The sequence below is a fragment of the Pinus tabuliformis genome, chromosome X (genome assembly GCF_031772625.1).
Source record: "Pinus tabuliformis cultivar Carrire ecotype Pingquan chromosome X, CPIR1, whole genome shotgun sequence".
Lineage (NCBI taxonomy): Eukaryota > Viridiplantae > Streptophyta > Pinopsida > Pinales > Pinaceae > Pinus > Pinus tabuliformis.
In genome coordinates this window covers 1,303,399,212-1,303,415,543 of record NC_142308.1, presented here as the reverse complement: position 1 = coordinate 1,303,415,543, position 16,332 = coordinate 1,303,399,212, and positions in this window count along the sequence as shown.

Here is a 16,332-nt window from a genome sequence, read left to right as displayed (position 1 = left end):
TTGGTGTTGCACAACCAACATGCACTATCATTCATGAAGAGTGTGAGTGGGAGCTTGAGAATCAACACTCAGCGAAGGATGAGTCCCTTTCTTCCGAGCCTCCTCGGTTCTTTCCTAACATTGTTGGTGAATATTCCATCCATGATTTCGCATGTGTGCCTTCATCCATAGATGAACCCATTATTGATATTTCGCAAGACACATTGTATGTTAACCCATCATCCAACAACAAAGAGGACCAATTATTCATTGGAAATCCACTTGATCTTTCATTTGCTTTTTCCAGAAATGTAGAGGGTGAACATCCATCCTCCTCATCTACCCCTATGTGTGATTCATCAAACCATGAGGATGCCGACCAACATCTTGAATTTTCTGATCTTGGTTTTCGTGATCTCTTCACCTCATCATTTGATCACGATTTTGATTCACTCATTTTTAATCCACCTAATCCATTGGTCTACGAAGATCCATCTATCAACAAAGTCGAAACCCCACAAACCATAGAGGCACTTCAACTTGAGCTGATGGTTATGTCAGGCCCTCACTGTCTTGAGGTTCGTTTTGCTTCCGATCAGGAAATTGTTCAAACACTCAAGGCTCCTCATCACTCATATGTATGCACTCAAGATCAATCCAACACTCAAATTTTACTTCCTCCACTCGAACTACACGATCCTATTGCTCAGGCATTGGAGGAGTCTTACATTGCAAGCACTCGTGTGCGATGCAAGTTATCTTTGCTTATTTCGTTTGCTTGCATGTCACAGTCAAGAGTGTGCTTATGCTTAAAAGTTTCACATAGTGTCACACAACACCATGATAAGTCTGCGGATTGCCCGTCATGCACATGCACTCACTTATGTCCCTTGGGCACTTTGAATCACAAAGTGTGGTTGTCTTCATTGTTATATCTTTCTTGCTTGTTGGTGCGCACAACTCGGTTCCTCATAGACCAATCCTTCACCAACATGGGTCTACCAATGCATCGGTGGCTACATTGGAAGTATCACTTCACGTGATTAGGCCCATGTACCGTTAGTCTAGGAGTAGGAGTAGTGTTTGCTTTCAGTTGTTTGCTTGCATGCTTGTTTGCTCACATGCTTTGTTTGCTTGTTTGTTTTCTTTCTTGCTTGTTTACTTGCTTCGCTTTCATTTTTGCTTCTTCTCTTGCTTTGCTTTGTTGATTGTTAGTTCGTTCACTTGTTTCGTTCATAGGGTAGTTTTGCATGAAACCATGTATGAACCTTGAAGCAAGCTGGGTAAAGTACAAGAAGGCTTATACATCTGTCACTACTTGGTTATCTATCATCTTGCCTGTTTATGATGAGCTTGTTACTTTTAGTCCATGATATGTCGAAGGAAAATACGTACTGTTCGAAGTGAACCTTGGTGTAAACACAATGCTTGCATGCTAACTAGTGTCACCTTCTCTAGTTGATTGTTTTTGTGTTAACCCTTGTCAGCTCATTTAAGTAGAGTAAGGTGAGGGGGGAAACCTTAATAGGCACGTTAGAGATATAATAAACTACTTCTCTACTGGAACAAACTCCTCTGCTCTCAATAAGTCGGGATCCCTCTTCCGCCTCTGAAATGAATAAGTGTTATGCACAGTGAAAATGAAAAAAATGAAAAGTCAAAAAAACAAAATTCAAAATGAAAAATGAATAATTTGAAAGAAGAGAAAGGCTCCTTGTGTAGGGAGGTGATGCAAGTAACTCTGCTGGGGTACTGACCAGGCTTGCTGGTAGTGGAGCCATGCTCGTGTTCCTATGTGACTCCACCGGGGTACTGTCCAAGCCTGCTGGCAATGGAGAAACATTAGAGATGAAACTAAGACTCTAACAACTATATTGCTTGTGCACCTATATACCCCTCAACCCCATTCGAAACAACTTTGTTTCCTTGGCTTGGAATGTGTGTCAATCGACCAAGAGTCTGGTAGATGCTACATCTTGCAATCAAATTAGTGTGAAGCCAAGATGAGATTAGAGCTGAACAATAATTTCGGAGGTGTTAGACTTGCTTTTCACGAACAAGGTCCATTCAGAGAGCTGGAGTTCTACCAGTGTGTCGCCAAGTGTTGTAGTAGCTACAACCACCCTCCAAAATTTTTCCTTAGCCTGTTTTGGAGCCTCCCTACCAACCTTACACAACAATTTGTCTTGCTTCATCAATTACTCGAGCTTCAAGTTTTTTCCTCGCACAAAGGCAGCATGTTGATCACAGTTGATCCATTCCCCTCACAGGCTGCTCACCCGGACTTGGTCCAGCTACAGGCTGAGCAATTTCCCCTTGAAAATTGCGCATTTTTTGAGGGAAACCAACCTTCCTTACAAGAATTACGCAATCCTCTCTGACATCCTACTAGGCTCTAGGATTGCGCAATCCTGCTAGCCAACCCTCCCAATAGGATTTGCACAAATTTTCCTAGCAACACGCTGTTTAGCCCATGATTTGCGCAAATCTGGGCAACAGTTAGCTGCCCAGAAATTGCACAAATCTCTTGGGCAACCATGTTAGGGTCCCACCCTAACCCCCTTATTTATGTCATGGGATCACGTCATAGTCAAGAGTCAATAAAGCCCATATTAATATTTGTAAGTGGTTAACCCGCAATTAATGACGGGACCACAGTTAGTTGCAAATGGGCCGTAGTCTTAGATAGATGGTATTAATAAAATCCACGGTATTGGCCCGTGGTATTGCATGTATGAGTCATATATAAAGGATAAAGACTCCCTGCGAGGAGCATTGTGTCTTATTTTTGTAGTCGAGCTCTGCTCTATTGGAGGTTGCCCCCTCAAAGAGGCAAGTGAACATTACTCTATGAATAATAAAATCATTGCTATTCTGTGTTCTGGGTATCTTTTCTTCGCATATTCTGTATTTGGGTATCATTCTGTAGGTTAAGAGCATAACAAGTGGTATCAGAGCACTTTCCAGGGTCGGTGGGATCTCCAATTCTTAGCAAAAAAAAAAATTCGGCTAGAGACATGTTCCGACGTCTTTAAACCACGGGATCTGTCGTTTAGCGCATAAACCTGCGGATTTGGGGAGGCATGCACGCAGGAAATACAAGAGGTGGTCACGTCTGTTGGACTCCCTTGTAACCCCTGTGGGTACCCCTTCGAGTAGTAGCGCATTAGATAGAACCGCGCACAGACTGTCTTCCACGTACCCTCTGGGTATATCGGAAGCCCCCTAGGCTCCCTTGAAACCTCGCCATAGATAAACCGTCGGCCATCTTGTGGCTACAGTACATCGAGAACAGCACTCGGAGAGATTACTCGCCCGTACGATAGGGAAGTCAGGTTGTACGGCTAAGGGTACGGTCGATCCTCCTTAGTTAGAGCCCTGAAACATTGGGCCGAGTACTACTGCCAGACCCTTATGTATATTGCGATCTGTAGCACTTGACACTCCTCACGACCATAGTTTCCTTTTCTATCGGGGGATCACACATCATCTATTCCCGATCCGCGTGTGAAAAGAGGTGCAGTAGCAACAGACATCGGTCCCGCAGATCCATCAGATCCGCCGCAGCAGTTGTTCCGCCATTCAGATCTCTCAGACCCACCAGATCAGAGTTGTTGTGAAGGGTTCCTATACCGGGGTATACTTTTCGCAGGACTTTTGGCAGCATTGACATTTTGAGGATTTGGCGACTGCAGTATTGATCAAGAAGGAGTAAAACTCTGTTAGGTATTTTCAAAAAAAAAAAAAAAAGAGTCTGTACTTGGACAATGAACGGTGGCAATGGTGGGAATGGCATCAGCGTTGCAATGGACCTTTTAGGACTTGGACCCAATTTACCAAAGCTCTTCGAGATCGCTTTGAACAGGAAGACTCTTTTTTGGGTCGTCTCACTAAGCTCCGACAGCCTGGTACAGTGGATGAATATATTACCGCTTTTGAAGCCTTAGCCTTACGCACTAGAGGTCTCACAGATGAGTTCTACACGGAATGTTTTATCAGTGGTCTTAAAGAAGCCATCAAAGCTCAAGTGCTACTTCACCACCCTCCCACGTGGACGGAGGCTTGCCAGGCAGCTCGTAAGGTGGAACGTGCATTAGCAGCCCAATACAGTCGCCCAAATTTCCCCGCTAAAGGTCGTCCCCCATAGGCTCACAACACAACTCAAACACTTAAGGTCCAAAAGGTGTCATCTGCGGAAATGGCCGAAAGAAGGAAGCAAGGACTATGTTACTACTGTGATGAAAAATACTCCCCAAGTCATAAATGCAAGGAGCCCAGATTTTTTCAAATAGATGCCACTGACTACAACTCAACAGAGGAAGATCCACCACTTGAGGAACATGAGGCGCTAGAAGAAGACAACCCAAAGGAGAATGTCTCTGACGAACCAGTTATTTCGCTGCATGCGTTGGTAGGGATTTCTTCCCCTCAAACTCTCAAAATCCGGGGTTTTCTTAAACATCGCCCAGTAGTAGTCTTGATTGATAGTGGAAGTACCCATAATTTCATCCATCAAAAAATCGCAGAAGCAGTGCATTGTTTTGTACGAGCAGTTTCTAACTTCCAAGTCCAAATTGCGGATCGGGGCACAATGAAATGTGAAGGCCGCTGTGAAAATGTCAAACTTCAAATGGGAGATTATCAGTTGAAAACCCACATGTTTGCCATACACATGGGGGGTTGCGACATTGTCCTCGGCGTTGAATGGCTCCGCACTCTTGGGCCAATCACAATGGATTTCCAGGAGTTATATATGAATTTTAAGCAGAACAACTCCACACATACCCTCCGTGGACTCCAGGCGGGAGCCCCCTCTATCATCAGCTCGCATAGGATGGAAAAATTGTTAAAAAAGGGCCATCATGGAGTAGTAGCTCAATTTAATGCCATCCAGGTAGTCGAAACCATGTCTCTGCCAATTCATCATGAGATGCAACAGATTTTAAATAACCATCAGATGGTCTTTGACAAGCCTCATGAGATTCCACCTTCGTGAGGGGAACATGATCATAGCATCACCTTGGTTCCAGGGGCCCAACCCCCAAATGTGTGGCCATACAGATATCCGTTCACCCAAAAGAATGAAATAGAAAAAATCATCAAGGAACTGTTGGAAGCAGGTGTCATTCGTCCCAGCATTAGTCCTTATTCATCCCTAGTGGATGTGTCCCGACTTCAGGGCCCTCAATAAGTTGACAGTCAAAGATAAATTTCCCATTCCGGTGGTTGATGATTTGCTGGACGAACTCAATGGGGCTCAATTCTTCACTAAGTTGGATCTTCGCTCAGGCTACCACCAAATTCGCATGAAGGAAGTCAACATTCCCAAGACGGCTTTCAGAACTCATGAAGGCCATTATGAGTTCCTGGTTATGCCATTTGGTCTTTGTAATTCCCCCTCTACTTTTCAGAGCCTTATGAATCACATTCTCAAACCATATCTCAGAAAATTTTTCCTTGTCTTCTTCGATGACATCCTCATCTATAGTGGCACTTGGGCTGCACATCTTCAGCATGTAGATCTACTCTTGCAACTGCTCCACAAGCATAAATTATTTGTCAAGATGTCCAAGTGTTCGTTTGGCATGGAAGAAGTTGAGTATTTGGGCTATATTGTGGGGCGTGAAGGTGTCAAGGTGGACCCCAAAAAGATCCAGGCAATGCAAGAATGGCCTCAACCTAAGACCTTGAAGAGCTTGAGAGGATTTTTGGGTCTCACAGGCTATTATCGTAAATTTGTCTACAACTATGGCCGCATAGCGAAGCCCCTCACTCAACTCCTAAAGAAAAATTCCTTCTTCTGGAATGAGGAAGCACAACAGGCATTTACCGCTCTCAAAAACGCCATGTGTTCCACTCCAGTCTTAGCACTACCTGACTTCACCAAATCCTTTGTCATTGAATGTGATGCTTCGGGTACAGGTATTGGGGCGGTATTAATGCAGGAAGGGCGACCGTTGGCCTTCACAAGCCAACAACTCAGTGGGAGAAATCTGGGCCAATCTACCTACGAGAAGGAAATGATGGCCATCTTACATGTAGTCGAGACCTGGCGACCTTACTTATTGGGGCGACGTTTCCAAATCCGCACAGATCATCACAGTCTTAAATATTTTTTGGAGCAACGCCTATCCTCCCCACAAGAAAATAAATGGTTAGCCAAAATGCTGGGATATGATTATGAGATCATTTACAAGAAAGGGAAAGACAATAGTGTAGCAGAAGCATTATCTCGCCAATTTGAGGAGGAAAGTACTCTGCTCGCAATTTCCCTCCCCATTCCAGACTGGATTGAAGAGGCTCGCAGGGAATGGTTTTCACACCCCGGGCTCTCCCAACTCATTTCTCAATTGCAGGTAGATCCTAATTCCACCAAGGGCTACTCGTGGCAGAATGATATTCTTCGCTACAAGGACAGAGTCGTAATCTCACCAACATCCACCCTCAAAAGTCGCATTTTGGTAGAATTGCACTCATCTCCCATTGCAGGACATCCGGGCTTTCAGAAGACGTATGCTCGCACCAGAAGATCATTTTTTTGGACAGGCATGAAAAAGGAAATCCTTACCTTCGTAGCAGAATGTGATGTTTGTCAACGCCACAAAAGGGAAACCGTCAACACACCAGGCACATTACAACCATTGCCCATTCCGGCATCAATTTGGACGGAGGTTTCTATGGATTTCATTACAGGTCTTCCAAAGTTAGGGAACAAGTCAGTCATCATGGTGGTTGTGGACCGACTGTCAAAGTATGCTCATTTCTGTGCCCTACCCCACCCGTTTACACCAACTTTGGTTGCTCAATCTTTCATGGATCAGATCTTCAAATTGCATGGCATGCCCACTTCTATTGTGTCCGACCGCGACCCGATCTTCACCAGTAATTTTTGGCAGGAACTCTTCAGAACACAAGGCACTCAACTCAAACTTAGTACTTCATATCATCCGCAAACAGATGGTCAAACCGAAGCCGTCAACAAATGTCTAGAAACCTACCTTAAGTGTTTCACTTCAGAAAAGCAACACCTTTGGGTACAGTGGTTACCTCTGGCTGAATGGTGGTATAACACCAACTATCATGCCACCACCAGAATGACTCCCTATGAAGCAGTATATGGTCAACTTCCGGCTTCCCCTACTTCTTATCTCAAGGGGTGCTCCAAAGTACAAGCAGTGGATCAACTCCTACAACACCGTGCAACCATGCTCGCCCATCTTAGAGAGAATCTTCATCAAGCTCAGAACCGCATGAAGCAACAGGTCGACCAGCATCACTCAGAGCGCCAATTTCAAGAAGGGGATCAGGTCTTTTTGAGGCTGCAACCATATAAACAAACATCACTCAAAGAAAAGGGTTGTCAAAAGCTCTCTCCAAAATTCTACGGACCATACCAAGTACTTTAGCGCATTGGAGAAGTGGCTTACAAGTTGGCTTTGCCACCTACGGCAAAAATCCATCTAGTTTTCCATGTATTGTGCCTCAAGAAAGTGATTGGGAACAATTGCCGAGTTCAAACCAGTCTACCTAAATTGGACAAAGAAGGGTCAATCAGGCTTCAACCGAACAGGTTCTAGACACACGAGACAAGCACCTGCGCGATCGCATGATTAAGGAAGTCCTCGTCAAATGGAAAGATACCTCTCCGGAAGATGCAACTTGGGAACCAGCCACTATTCTTCAGAAGTTTCCGCAGCTTCAGCCTTGAGGACAAGGCTAGTCTTAAGGGGGAGGGCATGTTAGGGTCCCACCCTAACCCCCTTATTTATGTCAGGGGATCACGTCATAGTCAAGAGTCAATAAATCCCATATTAATATTTGTAAGTGGTTAACCCGCAATTAATGACGGGACCACAGTTAGTTGCAAATGGGCCGTAGTCTTAGATAGATGGTATTAATAAAACCCACGGTATTGGCCCGTGGTATTGCATGTATGAGTCATATATAAAGGATAGAGACTCCCTGCGAGGAGCATTGTGTCTTATTTTTGTAGTCGAGCTCTGCTCTATTGGAGGTTGCCCCCTCGAAGAGGCAAGTGAACATTACTCTCTGAATAATAAAGTCATTTCTATTCTGTGTTCTGGGTATCTTTTCTTCGCATATTCTGTATTTGGGTATCATTTTGCACGTTAAGAGCATAACAAACCAGCCCAACTACCAGCCAGAAATGAGCATTTTTCTCGAGCATTCGAGCAATCTATTGCATGTGCACCTGAGTTTACCGGTTCCGTCTTGGACTAAGAAAAACATACTTGCACACATGGGCTGCTTCTCCCAAGGCAGCATGCAAAGGAATCCCTTGTTTTAGGGATCTATGTTTAGCAGTTGGATGTTACATGCAAGGAGCAATTCCGAAACCTCCCACCAAGTGTCGCTTCTCCTAGATTCATGGCATGTGCGTCACAACCTCGATTTTGTTATCAAAATTCATCAACTGGGCACTGGAGAGCTCATTCCTCACATCAACCTTGCAACTATGACATCCCACATCACATCTAGCAGCAGTCGACACATTCAGCTTAGTTGTTTTGGGGAAAGCTCGATTCCCACGCCTTGTGCTGCATTTCTGTTGCTTTTTGTGTTTTCGCTTGTGGGAGTATTGTTTGCTTGATTTCTTTGAACTCTTGCTGTCATTTACATATATACTAGCTTGTCCTAGCTCTATTTCAGTTTTCTTAGATATCTCATTGCTGTTGCATGCATGAAATTGTTTCGCACGACGTTCATCCAACCTGCAAACTGCCTCACCCACATGCATGTTGATCTGTTTGTTGAATCTTTCATTCATGTTTCGCATGCACTGTTAATAACTTCTACTATCTCTTAGTGTCACTATTTATTTACTGTCTTAGTTGCTTTTAGTTACCCGTCGGCAAGTCGGGCCAACCTTGGCTTGGACTCTGCCTTCACCAAGGCTGCATTGTGTAATCTGGGGAAGGAAGGCTTACCTTCCTCTCTAGATTTGCGCATTCCTACCCAGCACTGGCCTCCAAGATTGTTTTGCGCATTTATGGAGGATAGTGGCTGCTTGGCCCAAGAAATTGTGCAAATCTGTCCCTCAGCCAACAATCCTTCCTAGCTGGAATTGCTCATTGTGCAATCCCATCATTCAACAGCCAGACTGGAGTGCGAATTATGCAGTGGTAGCAGTCAGCTAGTTTCATAGTAGCCCAGACTATGCCTTGAGCAGTCTTGGTAGTCGGTCTCCCAACCTCCCGGCCAAAATTGCGCAACCTTCATGATCATTTACCCAGGTATGTTGCAAGTTAGATCTCATGTTCATTTTGTTTTTCAACTAACATATTGCTTGCTATGAGTGTTTCCATGTCTCAAGGTATCACGGGTGTTCATCTGTCTCTCAGTAGTACAGGTACAATGGTTTCCAGGAGAGTAGAGATGAAGACACTGTTCAGATCAGCTTGGGGATGTAGCTGGTCAAGTGTCTATGAGCTTTCCTACTCACGACGACATCAAGTTGTTCATAGACAAGGACATCAAGCAACAACATCATGAACAACAGCTGAAGGAAGCATACCGAATGCAGTGAATGAAAAAAATGCAACAAATGCAAGAGGAAGGTTGTTGACAACACAGATGCGGAAAAAAGTTGCAAGATCAAGTAGATCAACTGATAATGAAGGAAACTTTGGAGACTTAGGCTATGAGGTGACGGAACGATATGAAGATCGCGCGGAGGCAGAATATGGAACAAATAAGAAGTTGCACGTGCTGAAGCAACAACTCAGGAAGAACATGAAGCTACGCAGACAGATGAATGAGTTACAATAGGAGTAGGAATAGCAGTGGGCGCAACATGCACTCACAGATGAAACTTCACTGGTACAAGCTAAGGATCTATCCTAGCAACTGACACAGAGCAGACATGGTGAGAAGTGTTGTTGATCGCATGCAAAGGATTCAACAACATGCATGTCATTGAGCGCATGCATGCAATCCAACCCATTCAACACACTCAACAAGGCGAAGACAAGAATAAAGTCCAACAAGAGATGAACATGTACTTTGGCAAGTTGGTGCGTAGGACCACAAACACACACTTGAAGATCAACACAGACACTATGCATCAGTGTGTTGCTGGTTCAATTGTACCTAAGAAGACCATGCACATGTTAGCAGACAAGTTGGATAAAGGGGATGAACCAGTGCACTGGTTTTAATAGAGGCAGAGTTCACTTCAGCAAGATGTGACCATGAGGTGCATGCACACCATCACGAATGTCCAAGCTTGACATTAGCTCACCACCTTCACCATCACAAGCATGTCAAAGAATTGGTCTCATCACAGCAGACTGAGTGTTAGTAATGTCTTGCAAGGCTTGCTCAAGCCATGTTGTCTGACATGAGTACATGTGCATTGTAATGTTGATTTATGTCAGGTGTAAGTCAAGTGTCAATGGTTGGATGTAACAATCATAGAGTAGGTGAAGAGTCACGAGGGTAGTTGAACTGTCACAAAGGGGAATGTCAGGGGTCACCCCACCCTTTCCTATAAATAGTCCCTCATAACTCATTGTATAAGCTTTTGGTCAGCAAGGCTTCTACTAAGACTATCTTGAAGAAGGCTTGGATAGTATTATAACACGTCTTGGCCTCTCCATTGCACACAACTAGTACATCTCTTTGGAATAGTAGGCGGATGTGGCTGTAACGTTCCACTGTTGGGGCTAGCAGGTTTACATGGATGTATTGTATGATTGTGACTTACACTTCTTTATATAATAAGAGCCAACACATTTTCATGCATATGTTGTTATTGTAGTTGGACTGCTTCGATTGCTTTAATGATATGTGTTGTTTCACTTATGTACTTGTGTATGAATTGATTCACATGTAATTATATGAATCTTGTTGTTAATGTGTTGCATATGTTTCTAATGCTGTCATCATCCGTGTCGGCTACTTTGCCGGACATCAGACAGACCTTTCACTTGAACCTTGCTATAACAACTGCCACACTCATCTCGGAATGATTCGTGAGTGTTGTACGTGTTATCTTACCTTGTATGATGTGACTTCTGCATGCAAGTGGACTACTTCGTCGGAAGTTGTGCATGTCCTTTGTGTTGTGTGTTCCAAGCTGAGTTGGGACTGATCCCTTTCAACCTGGAACTCACCTTCACCTCCTTCCCCCTATGAAGTGTTGGAACCTCTCATACACCTTCCTTGACTCACTGCATCAGTCACACCCTTGCTGCTACCATAGTTATTCTACTTGCCTTTGTGCGACACCGCAGTCAAGGCATTACCTTACAACCCATTGCTAGGACTCCTACACCACACAATCTGAGGTCTAATTGGGACTTCTTACTGGGGAGATCCACTTGACATGTTGGCGGGTCCACACCGTGAACAGACCATCATTTACCTTTGGGTGGATTCTCCAAGATTTGTTGTCTTCCTAGAGTCTTTCCCATCTACTCTCAGATCTGCAATTGACTCAACAAACTGTGACACATTTTGCTGCTACACATCACTCCCCCTTGCACCAAATTATTCTTCCAGGATCTTCCATGCTTCTTGGGAAGTTGTAGCTTTTGCTACCTTGCACAAAAAACTTCTCATCCAATCCCTGTTTTATAAAATCCAATGCTAAAGTATCACATAATTCATCATATGGGTAATTAGACTGATACTCCATTAACTCTTTAGCTCGAATAAAAATTACCATTTAAATAACCCAATGATCAAAATATTCACCAGTAAACATAGGAAGTAGTAGTAGATCTAGGCTACACCAATCACCCATGATCCCTTTTCCTTCTTCTACTAGAATTTTCAGTTCGTTGGCTGCGACTTAAACCTCTCTAACCATGGTAATGATTTTTTACTCTTCTTTTCAATTTCTTTTCTTAATTTGCTTCAAACATGCTTTGAAACCCATGACTGCAGTCTTTCCTCTCTCTTATAGCTACTTTCTTGATTTCATGAGGCTATCTTCCATATTGCCCAAAAAAAATATGATTTTCAATATGTGATCCTCTACAACACAATCTTCACCCAAGAAACACTATCATGTTTGACAAAACAAAAAATTTACAAAAAGACAACCTTTTCAAAACCCTAAACTTCTCATGTTCAAATAAAATCCTTTCTTTTTAATTCTCCTTTAAAAAAAAAAAACTCTCTTTATTCACCTTTTCAAACCCTTCTATAAACCTTTTAATCAAACCGTTTCATCAATATTTAAACTCTCACAAAATATGAAACTTTAAATTTTGAGCCTGAAACCTATTAAACAAAACACACTCTTTACTATTAAACCAAAGCGATGTAAACAAACCTCGAAAAAATTAAACAAACCTCTTTGAAAACCTTTAGTTTAAAAATACCTTTTAAACTTGCCCTTCGGAAAATTTTATGATGGCTTAACACGTTTCACCCTATGCACGAGGGCTCATTAAAATAATTTTTATAAAAAATAACGAGCTTTGAGTTTCCTCGAATATTATAAAGAAAAACACGGCTTGATTAAGGTGTGGCTGAGTGACTTTCCTTGAATTTTGTCGTGCTCTCCACCATATGAGTTTCACGTCTTTCGCTCTACACAGTAAGTTTCAATGCCTTAGTCTAATAACTATGTTTTTTTGCTTTGAAAGTTATAGAAATTCTGGTCATATTTTGAAAATATTTGGTAAGGAATTTTGTAAATCTAAGTAAAAGATGTTTAAATTCATAATTTTAGGTGTCTTAGATGTTTTTGATGACACTGAATCCATTTCTACAATAAACAATATGATTCAAACACTGCTTCTACAATATTTTTTGAATTTTTTTACTGATATTCCAATCACTTTTAGCTATCTGACCAATTCCTCTACCTTCATAGACAACTCCATTTTTAAGTAGAGGCTATGGGTTTTTTATTTTTCGTAACTTTTGTTTTGTCGCCATTTGACTACGAATATTAAAGGAGAGAACAACCCATTAGACTAAAGGAGAGAACAACCCATTATCATTCACTGGTGTTAATTATTCGTTTCAAAGATTCAATTTTTTTTTTTTTTTATACACACTGATATTTGACATTCGAAATGGAGAATCGAACTTTCCAATGTAATTTTTTATTACTGAAATATAATGACATACTTATAATTATTTTAAAAGATAAAATAAATTTGAACTTATAATCTCTTATTATGTATGTATTAGATATCGTCTTTACCTCATAAGGAAGTATACTCAATAGTAATAATATTGAAGGGTTCAGTCAGCCAACTGCTGTACCAACGACAGTTCGTTCTTTCCCAAAGAGATCTCAGTTTCGTTGCTTCAAAATTTACTGTTCATCTGGAAAACAATGGTGCAAATAACACTTAGTTGAATCAATTAGTTGGACCGTGTGCATTTGTTTGTTTCAAAATTCATAGTCAATCCTTAAAACGACGGTGGATTAATTGGGATTATTGGAGTTGTTATTGAAATGTAAAATGAGGACGCAGCCATGTTCACCACTACATACTCACCTCTGCCCTCCTTCCCAATCTCACCATTTAGCGCGACATGTTTCAACCAGTGCATATCACAAAATTCATCTCACAATGTTTAAATATAACTCCCATATAACACAAACCTTTCCAGGTGCTTCAGCTTCCCAATGGATTTGGGAACATTTGAAATGGGAGCGTTGATATACAATTCCCTCAGCTCCAGAAGTGCCTGCAATTTTTACAAACATTGTTTAAGTGGGGTTTGACACGGTAAATGTCTTAACTTTTTGGCATTCTGGTATTCGAAGATAATTCTCGAATTGGGCAACCAAAACGCTCACAAAATCAGAAACTTTTTACTGATCATTGATTGGGCAACCAAGAAAAAGCTCACTCTTTTTTTTGAAACATCTAATAGTAGAAAAGATGGAAACATTTAAAAAAATTAGAAAGAAGCAAACATGTCAATGTATTTGCTTTATCTAATAATGTATTTTATTTTTATGCAATATCTTTTGTAATTACAAAAGTAAAAATAAGGAGAATGTTTGTATTGTTTATAAAATGCTCATCTCTCTCTCATAATAAATAATGTTATTTCTAGAGAGTTGTTATGTTATCTTATTTTATTTGTTATGTGATTCTCTGAATCAGTTTCTCAGAACTACAGGTAGATCAATTGGTAGAAGAACCAGATCTTCCAAATCACATCTTTAGATCTGAGATTTTTTCAAGTAGATCTGAGGGTTTTGAGACAGATCTAGGCCCTTAAGGGCAATATTTTGTCTCAAATATTTTTGTAGGGCCAACCTATAAAGATTTTGCAATAAATCTGAAGATCTGAAACAAAATAATTTTTTCAGAATAAGGGTTTTAAGTTTTGGGGTTCCGAAGCCCATATCTGCCTTCTCCTAGCCCAAATGATGCAGGAGGTCAATTGTTCTTCTTTTTATCAACAATCGGCCCTGCGTTACATTTTCCCTTTATATTCGGGTGCTTCTGCTGTGCCACTCTGATTCCCTCTTTTATGTTCCACAACTGATATTTCCTCTTTCAATAGGGCCCCTTGGTGGTACTGTATCGTAGATCACAATACAATTGATCCAACGGTCCACAACATATCGAAATTGCAAATCGTAGTTAACAAGTGCTTAGGCCTGGTACATCCACAAGAAATGTTGCGATGTGAATTATTCAGCGATCGCGTCGGACATTGCATATCACACTTCCCTAATGCTCGAGGTCCATTCAATTATAAAGGAAATATTGCGATGCGATTGATAGGCAATCGCACATCGCATGGTCTTAAGGCCTGAGGTCCATTCACTTGCCGATGGAATATTGCAATGTGATAAATCGGCGGTCGCACATCGCATTTCCTTAAGGCCCGGTTCTTTCACATACAAATGAATTATTTATGATGTGATGCGGGATAATCCAACAATCGGCGTGATATCGCACTGTTGTTTGGAACTTGGGTCGATGACTGGGATTTATGCAGCTTCAACCACGATTATTAACACTAAGGACCACAATTATCCTTTGAACGCTGGGATTTATGACTTAAAGAATGAAACATATGAAATGCTTTATTTCATTTAGAATACAAGTAAACAGAGACAAAACGAGAGTTCTCAATAGAATCGACACATAACTGCACGCAACATTAATTATTCAATACGATAATAGTTACAAAGTCTCGACCTTTGGCTCGATTACACGCTTGACAGACCCCTGTTTCAATCTTGAAAAACCCTCTCTATCACTCGACTCTCACCTCTCTCAATTCTCTATCATCTCTGCTCTCTCTTTCCATTACAATTTTTTCATTTTATGAGTCAGATCCTATTCTAACTCTGTTAACAACTCAATCTCTATTTTGATCATTCTAACCAGCAAATCTCTATTTTCAAGCTCCAATGCACACCTATACTAACAACTTATCCATTAATCTAAAATAAGACAATTTCCTAACTATTACAATAACGAAATACAGATCATTTTCCTGAGAGATCCAACCCTCTCAGTTAAAACTGACTTTTGACCACTCAGGCCAGTGAAATTCAACTTGTTTAGCCACAACATGTGAACAAACCTTCACATTGCTGGCTAAGTCTAGATGCTCCTGCATCAGACTCCCGGGGAATAAAAGAATCATCCCTTAGACTTTCAGGGCTTACTCCATACTTCTGCAACTCTGTTGTTGTCAACCAGCGACCTTCCTCCATTGGTTGTACTTTCCATTTGACTAGATATTGAAAGTAAACCTGTCCTATGGTTTTTTTGGATGCTCTTTTCTCTAAAACAACTTCCACCTCTTTCTTAACTGTCTTTGGCATTTGTTCTTCCCAGTTCAAAGTTTTAACTTCATCTTCTGTAGTTTCCTCCTATAGCTCTGTCTCTGTGTCTTTGTATGAATACAAATCTGCAACATTGAAGATATGTGATATTCCAATCCCTTCTGTCAATTCAATTTCATAAGCATTAGTTGAAAACTTTCTTACAATTCTACATGGTCCTATTTTTTTTCATCTTTAGTTTATTGTAAGTCTTATTAGGAAATATTTCTTTTCTCAAATACACCATCACTAAATCTCCCACTTGGAATTATTTCTCTCTTCTTTTCATATCTACTCTCTGTTTGTATTTGCCACTGCTTTCCTACAATCTGCCTTTGACATCTTCTTGTAGTCTTTGAAAACTCTTCAACTTTTGCTCTTCTTGTCTCCTATTTACCCAAATTTGTTAGCTCATACACACTGTTGGGTCCCTATAATATTAGTGATTACCCCATTACTATTGTAGTTATACCCCTTATTTATATTGTTGTTCCCCTATTACCCCCATATTGTTATTTCTGTGCCCCATAGAATCCCTCTATTGTTATTTTTGTGGCTTTATATTA